Source organism: Mustela erminea, chromosome 6 (genome assembly GCF_009829155.1).
Source record: "Mustela erminea isolate mMusErm1 chromosome 6, mMusErm1.Pri, whole genome shotgun sequence".
In the NCBI taxonomy this organism is placed as follows: domain Eukaryota; kingdom Metazoa; phylum Chordata; class Mammalia; order Carnivora; family Mustelidae; genus Mustela; species Mustela erminea.
The window spans coordinates 94,210,773-94,238,479 of record NC_045619.1 but is presented as its reverse complement, the minus strand read 5'-3'; the positions used below and the strand labels follow the sequence as shown (position 1 = coordinate 94,238,479).

Genomic DNA, 27,707 nt, shown 5'->3' with positions numbered 1-27,707 from the left:
ATTTCCTCAGTGGAATTCCAAGAACTACATAATCTCATTTAGACTCATAACATCTATTCTAGGAGCCACAAAGTCGGAAATGTCTCCATTTTAAACAACGGAGAAGGGGACGCTTATAGAAATTGGACAACTCCCTACACTGAATAGATTAGAAAGTACTTTCTAATGACAGAACTTCCAACAATTCCCTTAGAGATTCCAAGGGCACAGCCCCTCTGATCATGTGCCTATGACAATGGGCAGGCACCGCACTTAACCCTGTGGCCAGGATTAGACCAACATTGTAAGACAGACAAGCCTCTATATTAGGAAAACCAGCTCTTTGCATTTCAACACTTTCCCTCCTAACCCACCACCTGACTCTGTCCCAGGACTATGGGACTTGGCACACATCCCTTTCTTCAGCCTCCCATGGCTCTGGCCTTCCTAGACTTTGGCATCTACAAACTGGATCTTCTTCTCTACTTATTCCTAAGGATTAGTATATGGTACAACAGGACTCTCCTCCTCAACTCTGACTCTGTGCCTCAGTTCTCCTTCCTGGCTTCGCCTCTGAAGTCAGAGCTGCTGGTCATCTTTGAACAGTGCCTGATGCTCCCATACATTGCTGTAGGACAGACTGCAGTCAGCCTGTCGGTGGACTGGATCCCTGTGGCCTCAGCTCCCACTCCAGGGTGAGCTACTCCTATGGCAATGGACTCTAGGGTAATTCATTGTAACTCCAATGGCCTGAACAGGGGCCTAGGAGAACGGAGTCACAGCCCAAGACCCCAGGCAGCCTCACCATTCGGTGGCCACAGGTATACCACCTGGTGACTAGCCAGCAATACTGCAAAGACCTAGTGTTCTTTGCAGGAGACGCGGGAAGAAGTGAAAGTGGTTAGAAGTTGGACAAACACACACACACACACACACACCCCAGCAAGATGCAAGTTCTGCAAGCAATGCAGATGTAGCACAATCTTCCTAGGAGATGGGGATTGTATGATTGTGGTCATCTTGCTCAAAATCCAGCACCATGGCCGTATTGCTCCTGCAATAATCTACGTGACCACCAAAAAGAAAAAATGGCAACCAGCTGAGAAACAGACCAGGTTCCTGAGATAATCTGAGTTATATTGGTGGCCACTTTTAAGACAGGCAAGATACTCTCTCTTGGGAAGATAGATTGTGGCCTCCAGAGCCACGTTGACTTTTTGACTTGGCCTTAAAAATGTGTTCCCATAAACTCTGGCATCATCTCTCTGCCCTGATCTTCCCTGGCCATTTCCTGATGGGGACCCTCCTTGCTTCTATAACCTCCCACCACCATTCCAGCCACTGGCTATACGTGCTCTTCAGGGCAAGTTCCCCTGCTCAGGCTGACCCAATTAGTTCCCCATTCATTAGAACACCCACGTACAATGTCCTACTTCCCTCCTCTGCAGCTTATCCCCACTGAGTATCTGGCTTAAGTGATTTTCAATCATTATACCATTTACTCACACTCGAACTCCCAACCTCTCCAACCAAAAAACAGAACAAAACAACAGCACTATATATTTTTTTTTTCACCAAACATCCATCCCCTTGTTTTTTTTTTTTTTCTTTCTAACATAACCCTAGTTTGTTCAGTATGAAAGAGGGCCTAGCTGAAAATATTCTCCTTCCAAGGCCCCCCTATAGCCAAGGTGGCCCTGAGATTTAGTTCTGGTGAATTTATGTAGAATGCTTTGAAGAGAACATCCCTTTCCAAACAAAAAGATAGACTCAGAGCCAAACAGGTTGGGCCCTCCTTCTTCCAGTATGCAATGTGTATGCAGCCAGAGATGGAAAAGTCAGCTCACAGTCATTAGGCACTGAGCCTGAAGAAAAATTCCCAGGCTAAGGCTGGCCGAATGGAAGTATAAAAGGAGCTGGGACTCTGATACAGTGTGGGATGCTTCTCAGCCAGGGACTGCCCACCTGTAGGCTTCTTATTATAAGAAAAATATATAAAATAAAATAAATATAATATAATATAATAAAACCTATTTGGCAAAGGTGCTCTGGTCAGATCTTTCAATTGCTCATGGCCAAATGCATTTCCTACCTGATACTTGCTCTGCATTTTTCCCATTAAATTTCAACTAGACTGGGCTATTGTTTTCACACCTGAAGGTCAAAGCTCAGGGTCTTTTATAGAGAATAATAGGTATTCTTATTGGCCATACTAACAATCTAAGAGAAGAGTGTTTTTCCCATACTTATCTCTTTTCCGATGTATTTCGTATAATTTTGGAAATAGTCTTCTAACCATTTCCAGGCAAAAGATAAGATAAAAGCACAAGAAGCTGTCTTTCTTGTGGAAGCCCAATTCTGATTACAGATGGACCTGGGGAAGCCCTAAGAAGGACTCTTGTGGTCCTGGATCAGATCCAGGCAACACACAGGTTCATAGCAGTGAAACCCAAAACTCCATGTATGACCTACAAAACCAAGCCTCCAAAAACAACTAATACCAGAAAACTGGAAACTTTCTAGTGAGGAAATACTGAATATTCATTAAGGACTTTTTTTTTTTAATCTATTCTCCCCTGTTCCTTAAATAGAAATCATCTTCTAGGTTCTATGAGTGTGTCCCATATTATTATTTTTCAGAAAGTACAGAAAAAGAAAAAAGTACTTGTAAAATTTGCCTTCCTTCACCTCTTTTCATTCGTCCACTTATGAGCAATCGGCCTTAAACATCCAGGAAGAATTTGAGATACATCTTGTAAACTTACACAGAAAATAGCTAATACTAAGAGAAGAAAGAAAATATCTAAGAAGAAGAAAAGACCTAAAACCAAGGACAGGGGGGTTTCCTAAGGATGCTGGAGCAGGACATGTTTCTAAGCATCTTCCCACAGTGACAACTGCTCTCCTTAAGTTGTCATTGTCATTTCCACAGTGCTGAGATCCTGTGGTTTTTCAAGTGCATGTGTGGTCCACAAATCAGCAGCACACGCTGGTAAGGGCTGCAACACTTCCTTGTAGAGTTTAGGCTTTTGTCCCTTCTGTCAAGTTTGGTAAGTGTCACTGTCTTCATTTCTGCCTGCATCTCATGCAGATCTGGACATTAACTTCTGTACCAATTTCTATGAATACTCATTGCAACCTTGTTGATCATCAAGCCTGACAAGGTTAAATTTGAGAGCGTGAAAGTCAGCTGAAAACAGCCTGGGGAAATGCAGTCAGAAAAGCGTCTGGATGTTCCCAAGCCTGTGAGGGAAGGATATTTGCAGCCCTCCTCATGTCCCTGAGGCCTGAATCCAGCCCACTCTCCTAGTCCCCAGCTCTATCCCTAGGACACCTAGCCCTAGCTGATCTTGTCACATTTTCAATTGTTCTGAACACTGAGTCCTGGCACCGTGTGAGGGAAAACACCTCCTTTAGAGTTGGACAGAAAAGGTATTTGCCAATTGTGTGACAACTTACCTTCTCCAAAATATTGTTTCTTCAACTGTAACATGTCAACGATACCAACAACGCACGGGCACCGTCTTATGCTTCTGGGACAGGGGCTCGTTGACATGGGAATTTCGCTTTGGGGAGATCTGTTCAAAGAAATCATCTGAAATGCAAATTCCCAATTGTGTGTTTTCTTGAGTGTCCTTCTCTCCACACTCTCTCCTAACACACCCATCCTGCACTTTTTCTCCTCTCTTCCACCTCCAGCTCCCTCTTTCCCTTACTGCCTAAATCTCCTTCCTTCTCTTGGGGACAAGGATTCTTCTTCCTAAAAAGAGAAGAAACAAAGCAGACAAATGCAGAATTCTCTTTGGCAGGCAGGACAGGTGGGGCACCTCCCTCCTCATGCAACTGAGAAAGAAAATAATCTCCTTTTTTATTGGAGAGAATCCCATTACAGGGTATTTGAGGCTCTGAACATAAAGACAACTGCCTGATTTTGCTCTTCCTTCTTATACTTGACAAATATTAATTAAAACCCTACTATGTGCTGGGTGCCATTCTAGTTGCTGGGATATATTCAGTGCAGGAGGTAGACAATAAGCAAAATGTGGGAATGACAAGATCATAGTTACGATTTTAAGGGCTCAACTTGGTACAGTGTGTAGAATAAGCCATAGGAAGAAAAGTGGAGGTCAGTTACAGGCTATACCAGAAATGGTCTAGGAGGGAGGTGATGTTGGCTTGGACCAGGATGAAGCAGAAGACATGAATGTGAGAGGTGCTCACATTCACAATGTATTTTTTTTAAAGAGATTATTGATTTATGTTAGAGAGAAAGAGAGAGAGAGCATGAGCAAGATGGAGGAGCAGAGAGAGAGGGAGAAGCCAACTCCCCGTTGAGCAGAGAGTCCCACATGGGGCTCTCAGGATCCCGAGATCATGACCTGAGCCAAAGGCAGACGCTTAACCAACTGAGCCACCCAGGAGCCTCCAGGGTGTATTTTAAATGCAGCACAAACAGGATCTGCTGATGAATGGGATGTGAGGGTATGAAGGAACACAATGACAAATGCCAAATACTTTTCCTGAGCAGGAATTGGTGGTGTCATTTACTGAGACAGAAAACACTGGACAAGTAGCATGTCTGGAGACAAACTGAATTTTTCTTTGGCCATCTTAAGTTTAAGACGACAACTCCATATCCAAGTAAAATGGTGAAGTGGGCAGCTGGAAAAGCAAATCTGAAATGTAGAGAAGAGACCAGAATGAGAGAGAAAAATTTTAGAGTCATCAGAATGTAGAAGGTATTTTATATATTTTATATATATAATATATTTATATATTTATAAATATGTATAAAATATATATATTTACATATATATATTTAGGACATAGATGGTATTTTAAACATTATAACTGGATTGATCATCAGTCATAATGAGAGCAAAAGGTAGACGGAAGAGGACCAAGAGCGGAGGCCAGCATCATCCAAACTTTTGAGATTCAAGAAGGAGAGCAGAAGAGTGAGAAAAGGAGCCTAAGAAGGGAGGAGAGAACTAGAAGAATGACGTGTTGAGGAGCCCAAGCAAGAAAGCTTCTCAGAAGGAGGGGGTGTGAGGTGTGTCAGTGCTACAAGGGGCAAGATTTGGTGACCTCCACCAGGGGGATGGGTACGACAGCCTGACTGGAGTCTGCTCAAGAGAAAACAGGAGGCAAGAACATAGAGGTAGGGAAGACACAGCTCTTCAGAGAGGTTTTGCTTTAAAAGAAAGCAGAAGCACCAGGCAACAGTGGAGGATGACGAAGAGTTCACAAAGACAACCTGGAAAGGAGAAGTACAGGATGGCAGTTCTGGTTTTAGTTCAGGCATCAAAGGTAAAAATCACAGGAAGGGCACCAGGTTTGGAGGGAAGCTACATAGAGCGTGGTTTGAGAATGTCACGTTTGACCTGTAGACACCCCCCCAACCCCGGGCTGGGGTTCACAGCTCTGAATGAGCTCAAAAAAAAAAAAAAAAAAAAAAAGCTAGTTTAGTGTTCTCAATTTGAACTATCCTTAAGTGTCCCCAAAGGCCCATGACCTGCAGTGGTTTGTAATATTGCCCAGACCCATATCTGAATGATACATACTCTAAGGCTACTGTTCAGGGCTGAATTATTTCCCTGGTGAAGGAACCCAGCCGACATCCCAGGATCCACTCTCAATGCCATTTGTTCATATCTGAAAAACAGTATTCTTTAAAAATGGAATTCTTTTCCAAAAGACAGTTAATCCTTAGAGTCAGGAATGGCACAGGAGAGATCCAAGAAGATGATTTTAGGACATGGACTAGAAATCTTTAGGGGAAGGATCGTATGCTATCATGGCCCTTGTAAATTGGGGGATGTGCAAAGATTCTGAGGCACACATGTGCGAGTACCAAGGGTCTACATTCCTGTCACTCAGGTCCAGATCGCTCTGCCTGACTTACTAGTTTTCTACAGAAACTTCCATTACCTCTGTGCTACCAGCAGGCACCCTCCCCTGCTCGTGCCCATCTCCGCAGTGCTACTCGTGCTCCCACCTGTCCTCTGTCCAGACACAGCCCCTCGTGTGGACCATCTTCCTATACCAAGGGATTCTACAGGCTGTCAAATCACTTCTATCAGATTTCATGTTTGTAGCCTCCTGTGTCAATGGACAAGTGGCCTAGAGAAAGTGTCCTGCCGCTGCTCACCACTGAGTAAACTGTCTCTGCACAAAGAGTCGGAATTTCCCATGCCCACAGACCCCTCCACTGAAGAGTAATCTAACCAATGATATGCAGCCAGAGTCTAATATGTCCTGGCTCAAATTACCCCATTAGGCAGGGTTAATGTGTCCATTTCACTGCTTTGTCCATCCAATCATAACCGTTATCATCGTAATCACAGCTTATTTTGTGCCAGGCTCTGTCCTAAGCATTTTGATCTTGTGATAACTGGGTGAGTTAGATGCAGTTATCCCCATTTTATATATAGATAACTTGCCCAGGATCACATAGCAAATAAGCTAGTAAGTGGCAAAGCTAGGATTCTAAGCCAGATAGTCTGTTCTGATGCTCGGATGCTCCCCAAGTGGGTCCCACGTCCTAGAATTGAAGGAGTGGGGTTGTGGCGAGGGGAAGGGGGACAAGTTTTTAGTAGTCCGTTTTGGTGTATGGTTCAAGCCATCTTCACTAACTGAGTTTTAAGGCTTAAGTTGTTTGTTCATTTAATTTTTAAGTTGTTTGTTAATTTCTGACTCCTGTATATATTTCTCGGTTCAGAGTTTAACACTGAAAATGGGTTGTGTATGAATCTATATTTTCTATACACAATAGGTTGTGTATGAATCTATATTTTCTTTACCTGAGTCCCAGGAAAACTGAATGATATTCGGAACCAAACCTGAAAAGATACTTCTGTGTCCAAAAATAGAAAGACTCTTGCAATTCTCTGAAAGATAATGATTTAGAATAGGATTTTTAACTGTTCATAAGGCCTACAAATCTTCTGATATTGTTTGTAATTTTCTGCATATATACTTATGTGCATACATCTTTGGAAAGGGTCTATAACCTCATTAGAATCTCAAAAAACCCCAGGAACCAAAAAAGATTAAGAAATCACTGCTGTAGGGTAACTTCTAATGAGCAAATTCCTAAGTTAGAATCTGGTAGCAGTTGAATTCTGGGGCTCCTGTCTTATCAATGGGAGACATCAAGTCCACTGGATGTCCAAAGTGTTATGGGTACTGAACCTTCAAGCTCTCCTTCTCCCATCTGTCCCCCTGCATGGCAACTGTGAAAGGTGTTGTCCACAGATTTCTCTCCCTTAAACTCTTCTTCCTACTTTTCCATGTAACAGAAGAAAGATGTAGACAGGACATCCACACATTGACAGTGTAAAAATTATGATTAGATACGTCCAATCAAAAAGAAGTCAATTTCGGGGTGCCTGGATGGCCCAGTTTAATAAACTGACAACATCTGATTCTTGATTTTGGTTCAGGTCATGATCTCAGGGTTGTCAGATCAAGCCCTGCGCCGGGCTCCCAGCTCAGCGGAGGTCCGCTTGAGATTCTCTCGCTCTCTCTCTCTCCCTCTGCCCCTCCCACTCATAGCTCTTGCTCTCACTTTCTCTCTTTAAAATAAATAAATAAATATTTTCGAAGTCAGTTTTCTTTCACTTCTCTTTTAAGTTTGTTAAATTAAAAATTATTATGAGGCTCTAGGCCAATAACACAAAAATAGCAAAGAGGCAATGAAATATTATCAGTCTTTCAATCTGGAGAGTCTTTTTTCAAATACCCAGGAAATCTATGGACCATATAAAGATTCTTGATATAATGATAAACTCAGCATAGCTAAAACAAGTCATTCTTTTGCTAAAATAGATTTCTTATTATCATCTCTTGATAAATTAAAAAATAACTCTTCTGCCTTCCTCAGCTCCCTCCTATGTTTTCTCCCCTTTCTCGAACTTAAATACCAACCTTGCTACTATTCTCTTGCTTCCTTAAAATTTTTTCTTAATTGACAAACATATATGTTTCCAAAGGGGAGAATGACAATACTACAATTTGCTGACAATTTCACATAAGACGCAGCCTGAGATTTTCTGTTTACTCTTAAAAAAGTGAAATATCAACTTCCTAAATGAAAGATCCTAAGAGTATAGCTTAAAATTTATACACAATGGCACCCTGAACAACTCAGCAGGGAAAATGTTGCAACCCACAGCTGTTCAAAACTGCCTGTAATTCAAAGCTCTCTCAAAGCTGTTTCTTAGCAGGACCTACATCACCTAATACAATCATTTGCCTATCTTTCTTTTAAGATTTTTGTTTCATAAAATTGATTTAGAGTAAATCCAAGACAGGATGACAGAGACTATGGTGTCCCTCTCCAGTGAGATCTAATGTCAGATAGTTCAAGATATGGGGGAGGGGGGAGAGGGGGCCCTATTTTTTCACTGGCAGCAAACTTCCTCTCAGGGAGAAAAATGGCTTTTCTCTGATTGTCTCTTTGGTTATGAAAGGCAACTCACACAATAGCATGATCAAGGACATGACAATGAGAGAGCTGAATAGTTCCACATTTTTGTATGGAAGGAGCTTTGTGTTGCCAGGAGCGAGGAGGGGATGGCAGATTAGAAAGACAGAAGTGAAAGAAGAAAGAAAAAAATGTCAGTTGGCAGAAGGCCAGGGAGCCGAACTTTTCAAAACAGGGGAAACTAATATTTTATTTTGAGTGATCTGCTTCAGGGCAACTCCCAGCTCCCATTTTTTACCATAAAATCTTTATGAAGTTTCCTACTTCCATGAGTGGTATCTGAGGTAAATGAGAAGACATGGTGATATATATTTTGGTTGACTCAGGGCATAGACAAGGGAATAGATATGGGAGTCAAGAGGATGTGAATCTGAAAATCCTCAGAAGCAGGAAATTAGACCAATAAACAACTAAAAGGATGTGTTCCCCTGGGAATGCTCAGAGATGTCCAGGGAATGTTGTCACTTAGGCCAGACAAACAGAACCACTATATGGGATTGACTATAAGGCTTACACCTCGGACAGTTGTGGGAGTTGTTAAGGCACTATATGGAAGACTATTGCCTCCATGTCGGCTGTGGGATGGAAGTCTCTGTAGAGCCTCAAGGACCAGCAGTTGGGAAGAAAAACTGGACGTGAAAGGGGGAAAGCAAGGAAAACACTGAACCCACAATGGCAAAATGAGGCCTTCATCTCTCTTGTACCACCTCCAACCTCGATGACACAGATGACCTGCAGAAGGAGTTGGCACTCTTCACCACGGAGCTGTGCACCCATCTGGCCTAGGACATGGAGAAGCTGAAGGGGCTGATCCAGCAGGAGCAGAGTTGCTGTGGGCTTGACTACTGCTCTGAGGGAACAAGATGAACCAGTAAATTAGTAAAAATGCACCTGAACTCTGAGAGCGACACATACCCCATGCCGAACTTCAATAAACAGTGGCTCACTATGGGCTATGGTAAAAAGAATCACTCCCGTTTTCACACGGTTTTCCTGGACCTATGGATCCTAGTGATACAAGAGATAGCACCATACATTAGTCATCAACTTAGAGCATATACCACATCCTGGAAGGCTTTACCATAACTCTACAAGGTGTTGCTATCCAGATGCCATGAACACTAAATCTTCGAAAGGTTTTTCCAGCATTCTGTCAAGCCAGAGATTTCAGGGTGATGGGGAACATGGTAAGATCAATGAATTCCATCAGCACGAGTCCATTGCTACACTTCAGCAGCTGTTACATGAGTTCCTTGGTCAGGAGCAATGCTGTGCGGATACCTTGCTGCAAATCACATTATGTAAGTCCACAGATGGTGGTTTTGGCAAAAGTGCTGAGGGCAAGGAAAACAAATCCATAGCTAGGGTGTCTCTTCCAGTGAGAACAAAGCCCTCCTTCTTCCAAGATGGATGTGGTCCAATGCAATCAACTTGCCACCAGGTGGCTGTCTCGTCCTTAGGGGAATGAAGCCATATCAGGGGTTCGAGGTTGGCCTCTGTTGTTGGCAGGCCGGCAAATCAGTCTTCGTAAGTAGAAAACCATGTTGATGAGTGCATCTATAACCTCCATCCCTGACACTATGGCCCTTTTGTCACAAGCCCACTGGGCAAGGAGGGGATGACTGGGGAAAGACCCTGAATGACATCCACAGAGTAGGGCATCTTGTTCATCTAATGATTAAGATCCTCCTCTACTAGGATTGCTTTTTGATGAATAGTCACATGAGACAAACATCTTCATGCCCTATATCCCTTCAGAAAAGTCTATCCCTACACCTACTTGTCACCAGTTTTCCAGCTAAGCTTCTCCTTGGGTAGACCATGTGTAGCTGGGCCCCCAGCCGACACTAAACCAAGTGTGGGTGATGGTTGAATGAGGTCGAAAAAATAACCCAGAGACCATAATGGAGACATAGGTTTCCTGGGGGAAATTATATACAGGGTGTCCAGGAGCAACCAAGTAGACAAAGCATCTGCTGCTGGGATCTACGTGCAGCAGATTACGTGTAACCACTTAGCCTAGCAGCTATCTGTAGCCTCTCCCTCCTTGCACAGCTAGCATTCCAAGGAGATCAAGGCTTGCCATCCAGACTCTCTTTCCTACAAAGGAGATGCTCTAGGTTGGCCACCTCCAGAGCCCCTAACCTTGAATCCCAAGCAACATGTTCTGCCTGATGGGGATATAGAAGGAGGACAGGATGTCTACATTCTCAAGAGAGTGATTAGCATGGACATTCAGTGTGCTTGTACAAGCAAGTTTTCCAGCACATACCATACAGACCCAAATATTCAGTCACTGAATATTTCAGTCACTGGCCATCTAGTCAAACCACTAGCCATAGTTTATGAATTAATATAGACCCCTATCTTGGGTCATCTTTTCTTCCAGGAAAAATGAATAACTAGATGTATTCTTTGAAGTACTGTACAATACTACTGTACAATATCCTTCATTACTATAATTCAGAGTTGCCTCAGAGTGGTGAGCTATCTGCTTTCTGGATGAACCAGCATATCATGCAGACCAAAAAAACGAGGCATGAATTTTTTTCTTCCTCTGTCAACCGTAGTCATAGGGAACACCCCAGGAAGCTGTATGTATGATTCAGGAAAGAGGAAAGAAGACAGCAAAGAAAAGGTCCATAGATATCTGAGCCACCTGCTCATTCAACTTTCTAAGCAGTCATGATCTGCACATGCTATTCTGAATGCCAACTTTATGGTTTGGTGGGCCAGCCAACACCAGGTTTATAACAGGCAGCTCGTGTTCACTTGGTGGCCCATGGCCAAGTGTTGAGTCTCAACAAAGGTCCAGTAGTAAGCCAAAAGCTGTTTCTCAAAAGAAGAATAACCATCTACAAAGTATGGCAGCGCTTTGCTCCAAAATTCTAAAGGAGGTATGCAGTATAATTCACCTGCCGGGGCCCGCCAAGTCTCCATACACATCTCAGTCTACACAGACACTTCAAGTAGCATCAGATCTACTGGGTCACATGGCGGAACACGTTCTACAGCAAACTGGACCTGTTGCAGAGCATTCTCTTCTTCTGAACCATATTTTGACCCATTTCTGTGACCACCCAAATATACACATGATATACAATCACTTCTATTTTTTCTCCACAAATTTATAACTTAAGTAAGAAAAGGGGCTATTTGTTGTCTGTTCCTCAAATACTCTAACACATGTGGGGACTCTAGCTATCCTTATTGAAATATTTAAGGAAAGGGTAGCCCCCTAAGGCTGGCCTTCCTCAGGGCACTGGTGACTGACATGTGACTGACATATAGGACATATAGGTCCCAAAAATGAAGGAAGGGGCCAAAAGGTAATGACTAGAAGACCACTCCTCTGACATCAGAACAATTTGCTACAAAGCAAAAAATTCAGTTAATCATCTCTTCAGTTTTTTCCACTGCGCTAAGCACACAATTTGACTGATGGACCAGTCATTTTGGCCCTACAGACTGTAAATAACAACTCCATGAAAAGGGAGGCCTTCAGTGAAACAGGGGATAATTTTGACTATGTGAACTTTATAGTTCCAAACTATTTGCTTCTTATCATATTTACTTTGTATTTTTTTAGGCCAAACTGAGCAAAAATGCTAATTTAGCCCAGTTTGAAAAACAAAGAAGACAGAGATTTCACTTGAAATGGGATCGTTCTTATTCTTGCCATCTCCACCTCGGACATAGACATTTAATATTTAAATGTTATTCCCTGTGAGACCTGGACTTTCAGCATTTTGTGGCTATGACAGAATTCAAATTTCAGATTCTACCTTGTGTGAAAATATCATTTCAAAGTGTGTGCCCCAGGAGAATAATAATAAAGCTGAGTGTTGGCATTTTTTAAAATGAACCTTTTGCAGAGGTCTCTTAAAATATTGCTTATTCTCTCTTCTTCCTAGACACCAGCAGGTAAGCCATGATGCCTTTCATTTCCCCCAAGTTCAGTCTGAATCAGTTACCAAATTACTTATTGTAAGCAGAATGAGTTAACTGCAAAATGAAGTAAGATTATTGTGTCTGCGTTTAATACATTAATTATAATATATTATAATAGGCTAACCCTGCCCTTTTATTCTAATTTAAAATGTTACATTAATTGTCTCTAATTATAATTTGACTATTAAAAGCACGTCTGTTGTTTTCCTTTGTTATTAGTATAATCCTGAAAACACCTGCCGACAATCTACTAAATACTAAGGTTGCAGTGATTAATGGTAGCAAATCCTATGAAATCACTTTTTATCCTCAAGCAGTCTGAATAAATTGGGCCATTAAAATATCTTAGCTTAAATGCTACATTGCTCTGGCATGTTTCATAAGGTTGCATCAATTGTCACTTTGCATCCCATAATTCACTCAGCATGACAAATGCAGGATGCAGGATTTAACCGTGTAGTGTTCATTACTGACTTGGTCTGGCAAGGCTTAGTGGGGGAGCATGTCCTCCACAAAAACATTAATAAAATTACAGAAACAATAGTTTTAAGATTTCCTTATTTTATATTTCCTTTTTAAAAAAGAGGGGGGGACAAACCATAAGAGACTCTTAAAAATAAAGAACAAACTGAGGTTTGATGGAGGCAAGTGGGTGGGCGATGGGCTAGATGGGGGATGGGTATTAAAGAGGACACTTGTTATGATGAGCACTGGGTGTTGTAGGTAAGTGACAAGTCACTGAATTCCACTCCTGAAACCAATATTGCACTGCATGTTGACTAACTAGAATTTAAATTAAAATTTGAAGAAAAAAGATTTTCTTTAAAGATCATCTTCTTGTTTGGATCCTTCCAGACTTTTTCCATAGTGTCTATGGAATAGTATTCCAAAGACCTCCTGAAAGAGAACGACTTTAAGCAAATACACACTGTAAGCTCTATATTTTGACATATGCCAGAATGACTATCTAATTTCTGCATTAATTAGAGTCAGTTCTTTTGCTGTGCACTATTTATATGACCGAAAAGGTAATTAACAGAAAGGTAGAAACATTGAGGAAAGCATTATTGGGTTTCTATTGAGCTTTTTGTTTCCTGAGTTTGTTATGGTCTGTTTTTATGAGTTAAGACCTTCTGCCTTAATTGAATCTATTAAGAGAATAGATTCAAAAAATTCAAATTAAAATTAAAATTAAAAAAAAAAAATCTGAATTTTACATCAGGAAGCCAGAATTGGCAAGTATTTTAAGGCCTTCTACCACTGTGCCATTGGCATATGTGGCAACGAGAGATTCCCCCAAACTTCAAGGTAAGTCTGAACATGAAATTGCAATCAATCAACCAATAAAATAAAAGTTCAATAACTAAAATAAATTGTCAGAAAAGGTAACCCACCTTAACCAGTATTCTGAAACAAATGGCTGAGAAATTTGAGTACACCCAAATTCCAGTCATAATTTCAGAAGCAGGGAACTGTTAAAATTACTGTATTATAAATCTGAAAATAATGTAACCCTGCATGTTAACTAACTGGAATTAAGATAAAGACTTCAAATAAAAAGTAAATAAGCAAATAAATTAAAAGTTTAAAAAATTATTTATACCAAAAATACACCAGAAACCTACGATTCTATTTGCAGCACAATCAGTTGAATGGTGAAAGAAAATGTTAGTGGAAGAATGAGCCTGATGCTCAGAGAAAGTAAAGGACCAGACCCATACAGACACTTCCTCAGAGTCAAGATGGACTCATCAGGATCTCATGATTCAAAGACATCAGAAGCCAGAATCACCCAACCACCTCCCAGGCTCCAATTCTATTCTAGTACCACCTCCAGAGTATAATTTGTCTTCCCAGGTAAATTTTCAGCAGAAACACTGTTAAGCCATAGAGATAACATTCCAGTCCCCTTGGCATTCATTTATTCAACAAACAGTAATTGAGCAACTTCTGTGTATCAAACATCTTGCCAAGAACTGGGAGATATGGTAGTGAACTACTGCCCTGTGGATGAGAAGTCTAGCCAGAGAGCAGACATTAAATAAATTAACATACAAAGAAATGTATAGGGACAGCTGTGTGGCTCAGTTGGTTAAGTGTCTGCTTTCAGCTCAGGTCATGACCCCAGGGTGCTGGGATCCAGTTCCGTATCTGGCTCCTTCCTCAGCAGGGAGTCTGCTCCTCCCTCTGCCTCTGCCTGCTACTCCCCGTGCTTGTGCCCTCTGTCTCTCTCTCTCTCTCTCTGACAAATAAATGAACAAAATCTTAAAAAATATATATATATAATTATACATTTTATTAAGTGTTACAAAGAAAGGATAAGAAACAATAACTAGAAGGACATAATTTGATCTGAAGGTCAGGAAGTCCTTCTGTGCAGAAGAGATGTTTAATTGATATTTGAAACATGCAGTAACCTGGCAAAGGGTAGGAACACCACCCACAGAGGGACCAACAGGCCTGAGGACCTGGAGGCAAGAAGGGCTTGGAGCATGTGAGGATTTCCATCCAAGAAAACACCAGTGTGAATAAGGTGAAGGGGGATGGAGGGGCGTGGTGCCAAAGACAAAGCTGGAGAGGGAGAGAGGGCTCAGACCCTCAGACCAGGCAGGGCCAAACTCCTTAGAATTTGGACTTCATTCTGATAGTAGCCAGACACAGAAGGATTTCAAGCTTGAGAGGAACATGATCTAAATGATATTCCTTAAAGATCACTCCAGTCATCCTATGGAGCAAGAACTAGAAGGGATTGAGAGTGGTGGTGGGGAAACAAGTTGGGAGCTCTTGTGGAAATCCAGACAAGAGATGCACACTGTGACTAGGATGCAGCAAGTCCTCGTGAATTATAAATTACTAAAGTGGCATTCAATTTAACCATCAGTCTCTTCTTATTTTGGCCACAGGGTTTCCATGCTCGGCTCTGGCTACAATGCCAACATATAGATTCCACACCACACCTGGTTGATGGCTGCCCTCTGGTTCTGCTTCCCCAGACTGCGTCTGGGTCACCAGCTGGGCTCCTCCTTGGATGCCATCCTTATCTCCTCTCACCCCAGATGCAACATTTGAACAGGACAAGTCCTTCAGTAATGAACCTTGGGAACAAGGATGTATAAAGAACCTGAATTAGAGAGTTTGCCACTTGGTCTTCCTATGGTGAACAATGGCCCCCCTTTGTAGCTATAACAAATGACTAGGGTCAATGTTAAGAGCTCAAGAGCTCCATCTCCATTAGAAAATCAGTCATTCTTGACTGATAATAGCAGTTACTGAGCACTCAGCATGTGCCAAACCTATTCTAAGCACTTTACTTGAATCCACCCATCTCCATGCATTTAAACATTGGAATGTTCCAGGACTCAGCCCTCATCCTCTACTCTATCTGGACTCACTCCTTAAGTGAGCTCATCCATTTCCATGGTCTCAACGCCATCTATATACTGACAACTCCCAAGTTTCTGTCGCCTCTCGCTCTTGAACTCCAAATTGCTATACAGCTGTGTCCTCAACATCTCCACTAGGCTGGCCAGTTGTTATCCACCTTCCCGAACTGAACTCCTGATTCCTCCCTTCCAAAAGTAAAACATTTCCCATAGCATTCCCCACCTAAGTAAAAGGCAATCCATTTTTCCTATTGGAAATCTCTTGTGGAGAGAGAAGATGAGGTCTACCTTTGCTCTCTTGTTCCATCTCCTCACCAGGCTGGGCACACAAGGCAGATAAAGGTGGAGAAAAGGCCGTATGATGGGTATTCCTGTCTTTGGAGGCTGGTACCTTCTGATGGGCAGCACACATTGCTGTGTCTTTCTTTTAGGAGGCATATTTGGGGTCTTCCACTCCCTCTGCTCCAACAGCAGTTTCTGGAAATAGACCTCACAAAGACTCTCCCTATTGAAGGTATCTCATCTTCTTAGGTAGTGACCCCACCTTCTATAGAGTTCTCTCTAGCCCAAAGGACACCCTCTTGTCAAACTCGGGCTGCTCCCATTTTAGTGCTTTATCCTTGCTCTGTGGTCAGGGGCATCTCCAGCCAGTCTCTCCTTTTACATTTACCAAAGAGAGCCAAGCACCTATTTCTGAGTCTCACAAATTCAGAGAACATGTCACGTCCCAGGGCAGTCCTCCTGAATCCCCCTTTCCTTGACTTGAAGCAGGTGGGGGAAAGGGGAGAAATGGAGAGAATGTGGACAGCTCTCTCTAAAGAGATTCTCTTGCACCAATCCCTTTTCTCATCATTCACTTCTGTTTTAATATAGAGTCTGGGGGCACCTGGGTGGCTCAGTCGGTAAAGCGTCTGCCTTTGGCTCAGAACATGATCCCAAAATGCCAGAATCGAACCCTGCATCGGGATCCCTGCTCAGCAGAGAGACTTCCCCCACCCCTCACTCTACTTGTGCTCTCTCCCTCTCTCTACTGTTTGCTCGCTCTCTCTCTCTCTCTCTCAAATAAATAAACAAAATCTTTAAAAAAAAAAAACAGTCTGAAGGTAGGCTATGTAAGACTTTTGGGCCACTTATTAATACATCCTATATAGATACTCTTTCATAGAATATCTCCACTTCCAGAAAATTTTCTCATCTCTGCTTCTCTCTCACTCTCTCTCTCTCTCTCTCAATCTATACTGTCCAATACAATAGCCACAAGCCACATGTAGCTATTTTAATTAAAATTAATAAAATTTAAAATTCAGTTTCTTGGTTGTCCTAGCCACATTTCATCGCAAAAAGTTCTGTTAGATGGCCCTGCTCCAGATCCTGAGCTTGCGTGACTTCCCTCTAACATGGCTTCTGTAGATTGTCCATAACCCAACATGGCTGCTAACCCCAAGTCTGTGGGACTTTTCTCTAAAGAACAGCCCCTCAAATGCCAACAGGCAACAGGCACTGAATATCAAGGAGCAAATAAGGTCAAGTGTAAAGAACAACAGCTGTGGAAGTTAGAGAGTATCCACCATGTTTAAGGGGTAGGGACCCAGTACCAGCCGTTGTTGCCATGTGAAAATGTGAACCCAGCAATGCTGGCCCTTTCAAATTTCAACTGTAGCTAAAAATACAGAGATTTATATAAAATCCTAATGATTAAAATTAAAATAGTTTTTTTTTTCCTAGTTATATGTGCTCATTTTAAAATAGTCAAGAGACACATAAATCTATGTGGAATAATAGCTATCACCTGAAATGCCATTACTCGGTACTGACCACCACTAACATTTGGTGACCATATTGTTATGCACCAGCCCCTCCTTATACCTATGCACAAGCAAGTGTAATTATACCTACGTGGAACATTATACATGCTACTTTTTCTCATGGGCAACATTTTGTGATTTTTCCCCTTGTCTTTCCCATGCTTCTTTTTTGATTTTTCACTCTTGGTTCGGCCAAACAAAAAGGTACAGCTCAAAAATCGTCAATTTGTAATTTTTTGCCTTTCACATACCCTAACTCTTTTCATATTCTGTTTCTTGGCTTACATTTTCTAGAGGAAAAAAAATCTAATATTCTGCTGTGCAAACCACTGACCAGCCTACCACTAGTTTAATCAGTTTGAAGGAGACCTGAGTCCTACTCCTTAACATGCACTAGGGATGGAGGTAGCACCCAGCTTCTTCAGCTCTCAGGGCAGCTGAAAGCTGAAGAAGACTCAAAAATATTTCTGCTGCATACTGAGTAGTCTAGCACAGAAATTAAAAGCAAAATTTCTGAGAAAAACTAGATTTAAATTCTGAATTCACTACCTTACTGTGTAACCTTGAGTCATCTACTTAACCTCTCTGTGCTGAATTTTCCCTATCTCAGAATTAAGAATCATAATAGTACCTAACTCTTAGGGTTGATCTGAAGATATAAGTGTTAAAGGCTTAGAACAGTATTTGGCCAATGGTAAATATTAAATAAATGTTAGCTAATGATAATTTTTGGTTATTTTTCCCCTAATCTGAAGAGTGTACAGTTGTCAGAGCTTCCATTCAACAGGAACACTGAAGAGAAAGGCTCTTTTCTACATGATAGGTATTTCTGTAATTCAACAAGAATTTTTTTATATTTTAGGAAATCATAAAATCCAAAATATCTACTGTGCTTCTGTTTTCAGTGGTTTCAGACTAAACAAGTTTCTATCATTCATTTATAAGACCTTTAAAGAATGAGCTTTCCTCTCTCTCCCTTTCTTGACCATTGTGGTGTGTGCAGTTGACACTGCTCCTCACCATGTCTTCTCACAGACTTTCAGGATCAAGTGATTCTTGGCCAAGAAACAAAAGCAGAATCATCCCACTCCCCCAATGATCTCACTCCCCCAATCATCCCACTCCCTCTCTCCAATGAGAGGAGACACTGGAAAAGAATGAAGCCGGGTCTATATAAGGAATTATACATGAGATGCCACACATATGTCTGCTGTATCAAGGTCACCAATGTCTTACCATATCATGCTGAAAACACCACTACTTTCTGAACAACTGGACATGTTCTACTGGGAAATTGATTTTTCTCCTGTTTCTATGCTTCTGTACTAGTAGACTGGTTCACTAGTAACTATGTGAAACTTTGGAGTGCCTGGGTGGTTCAGTCAAGTGAGCAACCAACTCTTGGTTTCACTCAGGTCTTATGAGTCATGGGGTCGAGCCCCATGATGGGCTCCACATTCAGAGGGGAGTCTGCTTGAAAATTATCTCCCTCTGTCCCTCCACCGACTCACACACATATACACTCTCCTTCTCACTCTAATAAATTAATAAATCTTTTTAAAAAAATAACTTGTGAAACTTTTTTGGGGGAGGGAGAAGGAGTAAGTTTCATTCAAAAATGGAGACCTGCTTCTCATCTTCAAAGAATCTTCAACCTAGTAGAGGAAGTTATATACATCACCAATCACTATAATACAAGGAGAAAATAATAGGGTCATAAAAAGGGAGTAAGTAGGCCCTTAAATTATTGCAGAAACTTTGGCCACATGGTCCCCCTTTGTTTCGGAATTTAATCCAGCTGCTCTCTTCAGCAAATTACAGATAAATGGTGTTGTATAGACTATGTCTTGGGGATAAAATTTTCACACTGTGTATTGGTCAGAAAAGGCAGTGTATGTTGTAGTGACAAATAAGCCAAAAGTTGAATTAGAAGAATGTTTACTTCTTGCTCATCATAAATTGACAGGCTGCTCCGCTTATCATGGTTGCTGAGGAGTCCAGGCTAATGTGAGCTCCACCTCAACACATGCATCCACCATAGTAAAAGGTAGTTTGTTGGTTTGGGGTTTTGTGTTTTTTTTTTAAACATGTCCAGTTATGTTTCTTAGCATTTCTGCCTAGAAGAAACACTCTTCATTTCTGCTCACATTTTATTTACCAAAGCAAGTCACATAGCCTCACCAAGTTCACCAGGTGAAGGATGTCTAGTCTTCTCACCAGAAGGACCCCTGCATGCTTGTAAGCAGTGATCAGTCTCACCACTCTCTGACCCAAATATGCACACACACACACACACACACACACACACACACAAAGTATCTTTTTTTTCTGGGACTGATCTCAACTCCCTCTGTATCCTAACTCCCAGTGATGTGCAAGAATCCTGTTCAGGATTTCCCTACAGACCTTTGATTACTTCTAACCCCCATTCCCTAAAGCTTTCAAATGTAATGGGAGAAGTTGGATCAAGGCCCTCAGACCAGTCCTTTGCCTTGTCCTCTCCCAATGCCCTGCTCTTCCTGAGCTCTAAGCTCAGGCCTCCAAATTTGAGAGTTTTGTTATTTAAAGGAAAGCTTTGGCTACCCTACAACCCAGCAATTGCACTACTTGGTATTTATCCTAAAGATACAAATGTAGTGATCCAGAGGGGCACGTGCACCCAAATGTTTATAGCAACAATGTCCACAATAGCCAAACTATGGAAAGAACCTAGATGTCCATCAACAGATGAATGGTTAAAGAAGATGTGGTATATATATACAATGGAATACTATGCAGCCATCAAAAGAAATGAAACCTTGTCATTTGTGGCAACATGGATGGAACTAGAGGGTATTATGCTTAGCGAAATAAATAAATCAAAGAAAGACAATTATCATATGATCTCCCTGATGAGGAAGTTGAGAGGCAACGTGGGGGGTTGGGGGTAGGAAAGGAATAAATGAAACAAGATGGGATCAGGAGGGAGACAAACCCTCCTGAGAGGGTTTAGCATTAAAAGACTCTTAATCTCACAAAACAAACTGAGGGTTGCTGGGGGGAGCCGGTAGGGAGAGGGTGGTGGAGTTATGGACCTTGGGTAGGGTATGTATTATGGTGAGTGCTGTAAAGGGTGTAAACCTGGCGATTCACAGACCTGTACCCCTGGGGCTAATAATACATTATGTGTTAATAAAAAGAAAGAAAGAAAGAGAAAGAAAGAAAGAAAGAAAGAAAGAAAGAAAGAAAGAAAGAAAGAAAGAAAGAAAGAAAGAAGGAAGGAGAGGAAGGAAGAGAGGAAGGAAGGAAGGAAGCTTTGGGAATTCAGAAAGACATGTTCTTTTCAACAAAGCCTGGCTTTCAATAACTGCCTCACTGTAGATTTAACAAATCCACTATAAGTGGTATGAATTGGACAATGACAAATCAGCTATGTGAAAACGTGAAACTCTTTATTTTTATATCTGCACACACTTTTCTTTGACAAGCTTCCACTCTTGCTTGACAGTAAAAAAAAAAAAAAAGAAAGAAAAAAGAAAAAAAGAAAAAAAAAGAAATTTAGTCCAATCCACCAAAGTTGGCCCAGCCCAGAAGCATCTTTTGATTCACTTCAAGAATTACTATCTCAGTCAACATCATCCAAATCTCTTCCCAGCTTCCTTCTACTCCTTCCCTTTGACTCTACAGCTTGGGGGAAGGGCAGGGTTGCAAACCATACTGCTGCCCCACTCAATTCTACAGGTGGGTTCCGGGCACACAGGGAAACTCAGGCATCCTTGCCACGTCATGTGGTGAGGACCCAGATACACGCCATTCCTCTCAGCTGCACCACTCCATGGTTTTTTCATACCTAGTTGTGGTAAAGCACATCTGCCAGCCCCACAACTTCATGGGAATTCCTAAAGAAGGCACCAGCTTCATGTTCTAAAACTGCCTTTCAAGGACCCCTGAGGCTGGTGAAAGATGCAGAGAGAGCAGGTCAAGGACCCTTCATACCCCAAAAGGAGAAAGGGGAAAGGACCAGTAGCCTAATATAACACCTCATAAACTGGTCTTCTCTAAAGGTCCCTTCTCCTCTCCAAGATCGCTTTATATTTTCTCCTCTATGCAAGAAGATGTTGAACCAGTTCTGGGATCACAGTCATTTTCGTTCAACCATGACAAGCTGTCATTGGTTGTGGACTTGGTTAATGCAAGTATGAGTAGTCACCAAGAAAGGAAGCTGACCTTGTGGTCCAATGTTTTAAGTTATTTCCACATGTAAATACTTCATAATTGATCCCTCTACAACTTGATCATTGAAGGTCAAGCTTGTAACTTATCTTTTGTTCCCCCAAATGTGTAGTGCACAAAAGCCTAATTAATATTTTTAAATAGTGAACATACAATATGTAACCGATACTTTGAAAAAATTTTCACTATCATCCCCTCATATTTCTTCTGCCTCTTTGGTCACAGGTCCTTACATAGAAGAATCCATTGACACCTTCTGCCCAAAAGTCAGGAGTAATAGAACCTGGGGGTGGGTTAAGGTTCACAGGTGCTGGATTCAGACCAATTGGAGCACAAACTGGCTTTCCAAGGACAATAAATCAAGAATTGAAAAGAAGTTGGGGCGCCTGGGTGGCTCAGTGGGTTAAGCCTCTGCCTTCAGCTCAGGTCATGATCCCAAGGTCCTGGGATCGAGCCCCACATCGAGATCTCTCCTTGGTGGGGATCCTGCTTCTCCCTCTCTCTCTGCCTGCCTCTCTATCTACTTGTGATCTTTGTCTGTCAATTAAATAAATTTTTAAAATCTTAAAAAAAAAAATTTTAAAGAAGCCAAGAATTGCGTCAAGCCTAAAGAGTCAGAGTTGGGTTCTATTTCTTATTTTATTAGGAAAGATTATCTATTTATCTTCAGGTCAGTCGAAATGAAGGTCTTTCAAGTTTTTACACTTTTTATGTTGTTTCCACATACTGAGTAACAGGAATAGAACGTTCTATCACTCTCCCTTCCTCTCACTCCCTCTCAAACACACAAGTCTTACACATAGAGAGGGTATTCCCCAGTTATTTTAGTGGTCAGTGAACCAGTATGTGTAAAAAGTTTTGCAATCTGTAATAGGCTTTGAAACTGTAAGTTCGTTTTTGTAGAAAATGACCATTTTTATTATATCTTTTGAACAGCATTCATGGAGTGTTAAATCCATGGAGTTGCAACTCTTATCATTGCAACAATAAAACACGATAGACATGACTATAGCAACTGGCATCACAAAGACATGGTTTGAACATGACTTGGTCACCCACTAGCTGGGACCCTGAGCAAGGTTCTTACACTCACAGAGGGTTAACTACACCATCTGTAAAATGGAGATAATACCTCAGAGGAATATGGTCAGGATTAATGTATATTTAAAGCACTTAATGAATATGTAAAGAGCTCAGTAAAGAGTCTATTATTACTTTTCAGTACTTTATTTGATTTTTTTAATTTTTCCTACCTTTTTTTCACTTTTGTCAATGTTCACTTTGCTTCTCTTGGACTCTTACTTGATAGTGCAAGAGAATATACATTCCTGGGTCTGCCTTCGGCTCAGGTCATGATCCCAGAGTCCTAGGATCTAGTCCTGCATCAGGCTCCTTGCTCAGCAGGAAGACTGCTTCTCTCTCTCCCACTCCCCCTGCTTGTGTTCCCTCTCTCGCTGTCCCTCTCTCTGTCAAATAATAAATAAACAAAAAATTTTTTTAAAAAATACACATTCTTAGGAAGCTAAGAATAAATTTAAAAAATACACATTCTTAGGGCACTTTCCTTGGTGAGCATCCTTCCACAAGTGTTGTAGGAGGCTTACTTGGTAAATAGCAAAAACAGGGCCTCTCTAAATCTGAAGCATCTTATCTTATCTTGGAGAGCCATTAGAAGCTAAGCAAAAAGCAGAGGTAATTCTATTATGCCAGCTCACAAGGGGTCCCGAGCACCTTGAGCAACCTTTGCTTAAGTATTTGGCAGTTCCCAACCTTATTATACCCCCTGCATCATATCTGATGAACTACATAAAAGGGCTTTGGCACCGATGAAATATGTTGAAGATTATATACAATTCCCCCTTTTCCAGCTCTCTCTCATCCTCGAAGGTTCACAGAAATGCTTGAGTCCCATGTCCTTGGATGACCTCATTATACAGATCACTTAGAGTTTCCTCTAATTTCTGGTGAGTAATTCATTTTAAAACTTTGGTCACCACTAGTAATTACAAATTACTTGTGACACACCTCACAATGGACATATATCAATTAAGAACAGCTGCTCCTAGTGAGGGCTACTGGAATTAGTCAAAAAATACTGATGTGAAGTGACAGCTATTAGAATTTGCAGCAATCCAACCTATCTTATCATCTATATTCAGTTATATGTTAAATTTTATAATTCACTAAGAAAAGCTTTACTTCATTACTTATGTTTATTCTTCAATGATCCGAAGTGTTTAAAAGGACACCTGTTTTAGAAATGGTTGTTACATTTTCTTATCTCAAATATTCTTCATGAAGCTGCTCATGGTCACTTGGAATATCATGAATTGACTGTCACCCAACTTTTATTAAACCGATTTAATAATGCAAGACTTATAAAACAACTTGTGTTGAAACATGTTTCTATTTTTTTCATGTAGTATAATTAAGAATGAAATATTATATTTGTTCGCCAGCATGTGTACTCCTGTATAGTTCATAATTGTGACTGTTTCTAGAATAATTAGATGGAAAGCAAATAAAATTAAAGATACTTAATATAAATGTTTACCCTCAAGATACATGGCCCATATTAAAGTGTCTGTAGATCTGGTCCTTATCTCAATGGGCAACCAACAGATGGAGTGCTCTGTTTGTCACATTATTTTGGAGCTCCGAAATGTGCCTAGTGGGAATTCCATTACTTGTACCAGCTGTACAGGTGACCTCCTTGCCTTCCACTTGCCAGATTCAGAATATATGAGGCAGTTTTAAGCATGATTTTAAAATACAACATATGCAAATATGGCCATACTTGACATATTTACTCTGGTGCAAAAAAAGAAAAAAATTCTGTCCTTTCTGCTTTCACCCCTGGAATTATGGGATGTATAGTTTTCCATCTTCTGAATCTTTTTGCAAAAAGGTAATTTGACAGCCTTCTACATAAGGAGAAATTTTAAAGTCTTTTTTTTAAATACATACAGAAGGGAAATACGATTTCTCTTCTGTGGGAAAACTTTATAAAGAGTTCTTATTTTCTTATCAAAGAGAATTAAATAATTAAAAGAATCTGAGAGACATCTGGAAGGTACACTCAACCTGGAAATATCTTCTTTCCCAATGCCTGGAAGTTCTCCCTTAATGATGCATTATTTGCAATTCAGCAGTCTCTGTCCAGGCCCCCTTTTTATAACATGCAAAAAGCAGAGCCAAGATTGAAATCAAGTTTCACTAGCTACAGTGGTCTTTCAAGTCTCCCCTACAACATACTGCTTCCCTTGGAGAATAATCACTTACAAAGTCCAGTTGACCCTTGAAAAATATGGGGGTTAGGGATGCCAATGAACTTACACACTCAAAAATCCATGTATAACTTTTGACTCCCCCAAAACTAATACACTTCCTGAGCCTCAAATTCTGCCTCTATAAAATAGAAGTATTTATAGTTCCCAGGATCTAGACCTGCCTTTAGGTCTCAGAGTCTTTGGGGGTTTAAAAACAGACAAGAGGGGTGCCTGGGTGGCTCAGTGGGTTAAAGCCTCTGCCCTTCGGCTCAGGTCATGGTCTCAGGGTCCTGAGATCGAGCCCCACATTGGGTTCTCTGCTCAGCTCGGAGCCTGCTTCCTCCTCTCTCTGTGCCTGCCTTTCTGTCTACTTGTGATCTCTCCCTCTCTGTCTCTCTCTGTCAAATAAATAAATAAAATATTTTTAAAACAAAATAAATAAATAAAATAAAAACAGTCAAGAATGTTTGGTCAAGAAGAATCTTAGATTTTACTGGAGGAATGAGGTCCAACATTAGGAATAAGGTCATGTTCCAGTTCACACCTGACTCAGAGGTTTTATAAGCCAGAATGTTACCATATTTTCTCAGTCTTCTCTGAGAAAACACCCCCTGCAAACACCCACATACCAAGGGGTTATCTTGTCTGTGGACTGTATTTGTTATGATAGTCCATGATTTAAGAAAACCAACTCAGGTTCTCCATTGTTCTTTGAAGAAGGCACTTACCCGTGTTTTCGTATTAGTAAACCTGGTTCCTAACAGAGAAATGAGAGAATGAATCACCATTCTGCTGCGATCCTTAGGGGAAACTGGAGAAAATAAAAAAGAGAAACTTTCCATCTGTCAGGTTCACTTCCTATTTTAATTTCAAATTAAAATTCCTCATGATTAATAACTGTAATATTCATAGCTATAACAGGCGAAAAGGTTATTATAAGGATTACTACAATGACTTACAAGGCACCAAAATGTAGGAGATGCTCAATAAATGCTCAGTCCCTTCTTCCCTCAGTGCCCCAAAGTCAATTCCGTCTGCAAGTTTTTATATCCTTCAGCCTTCTCCTGTATATCCCTATACTTGCACGCGCACGTGCGCGCGCGCACACACACACACACACACACACACACGCCTCTTAACCTGGTGGTTTTGAAGAAAACAAATAAAAGAAGCCTCCACCAGGAAATTCTATGAGGTGAGGGATTTTCAAGGGGTGTGTCATTTCCCCACAAAGGAACTCACCAGAAATTGTGTTCTCTCCTTGGAGACCTAAATGGCTCTGTCTCTCTGGTCTAATGGCTAGATTTGGCTCAGCTGGGCTGTCCAGCACTCTTCCCTCTGAGGTCCCACCCCCTTAGGTCCTGACGTGAGCAAAACATCCTCAGGCACCCGGCCTGCACTGCATGTCCAGGTCCACAACGATATGATTTATTTCAACCTGTCTTCTTCACAATGCCTCTTCAGGAACACAGAAGCCATTGAGCCTGGATTCAAATCACATGGTTCAAACCCAAAATGACTTTAACATTTGTTTCTTTCAGAGAACTTGACAGAGTTTTATAAGCTGATGGTTTATAGAGAGCAGGATTTCAGACTCCATATCTTCTCCCTTTTTTCTCCTGGCAAGGAAAAGTTCTGGAAACAATATATATTTGTTCAGCCCAGGAAAAAGAGGGGGAATGGAAATATATTTATTTCACTTTAAAAAAAAAAAGGAAGAAACACTTAAACCCAGCGCTCAGTATACAGAGAGATGCCTCCAGAAACTGAAAAGGGATAAACCTGAGCACATTTAATGTTAGAATCTGGCCAACAGTTCTAAGGATTGGTTTCCAAATCTCAACCCTAGAATCATTTCTTTCTCTCAGCGCACAGATACCAGGGAGCCAGTGGACCAAAAAAGGTGGATGGATAATTGGGCAGCAGCACAACTCATTTCTCAGTTGGCAACCTTTTAAAGCCTTTTAAATCCTAAATAGCCTTTTCCTCCTTCTGGCTGATGCCTGTAACAGACTTTGCTGCCTCTGTTCTGATGGGCCTAAAAACTCTGTCTACTGCCTATATCAGGAAAAACACCCAATGCAAACCATCTGAAGATAAATAACCAGCCATTTAATAACACGGAATGTTTCCTGGTATCCAAGCTTCTGCCTAATAGTAAAATCCTGTTTTCAGCTCGGGCTACAAAAAGGGAAGTTGTTCATCTCGTGAAAGATGGTGAAATAAACAGTCTTTCCTTTGGTCAGCAAATATACAAAGAAAGCAGAACCTATAACCAAACCTCCAGCAGATCAGCACTGGGGAAAGGCAGAACTATGGTGCTACACAAACCAAGTAAGAATTCTCAGGTTCATAAGGATTTATAGCAAGCTCTTTGAAGAGCCATTTTGGGGGAAACAAATCTTAGCAACACCAAAATGAAAAATTTTGTATTTAGAACATTAATTCTCAACATGAGAATCAATCACCTGGGGAGATGTTTTTAAATATAAATGCTTGGGTCCCACCCCCAGAGATTTTGTACTCTTTAAAAGAGAAAAACAAAAACAAAAAAAAACACAACTTTACCAGGAATTCTGATGTGCAGCCAGGACTGGCAATCACTGACTTACAATGGAGA

General features: G+C 41.1%; 1 long non-coding RNA gene across 2 annotated transcripts in view; it reads right to left on the bottom strand.

Moving 5' to 3' along the window:
• LOC116594000 overlaps nt 1-26,389 on the bottom strand; it is a 34,295-nt gene extending 7,906 nt beyond the window's left edge. For both annotated transcript variants that reach the window (XR_004287026.1, XR_004287027.1), the window contains exons 1-3: nt 26,330-26,389; nt 25,816-25,898; nt 9,172-9,317 (exon numbers count right to left, since the gene is read on the bottom strand). This is a non-coding gene — a long non-coding RNA (uncharacterized LOC116594000). The remainder of the gene's footprint in view (nt 1-9,171; nt 9,318-25,815; nt 25,899-26,329) is intronic.
• Between the last annotated feature and the right edge of the window lie 1,318 nt (nt 26,390-27,707).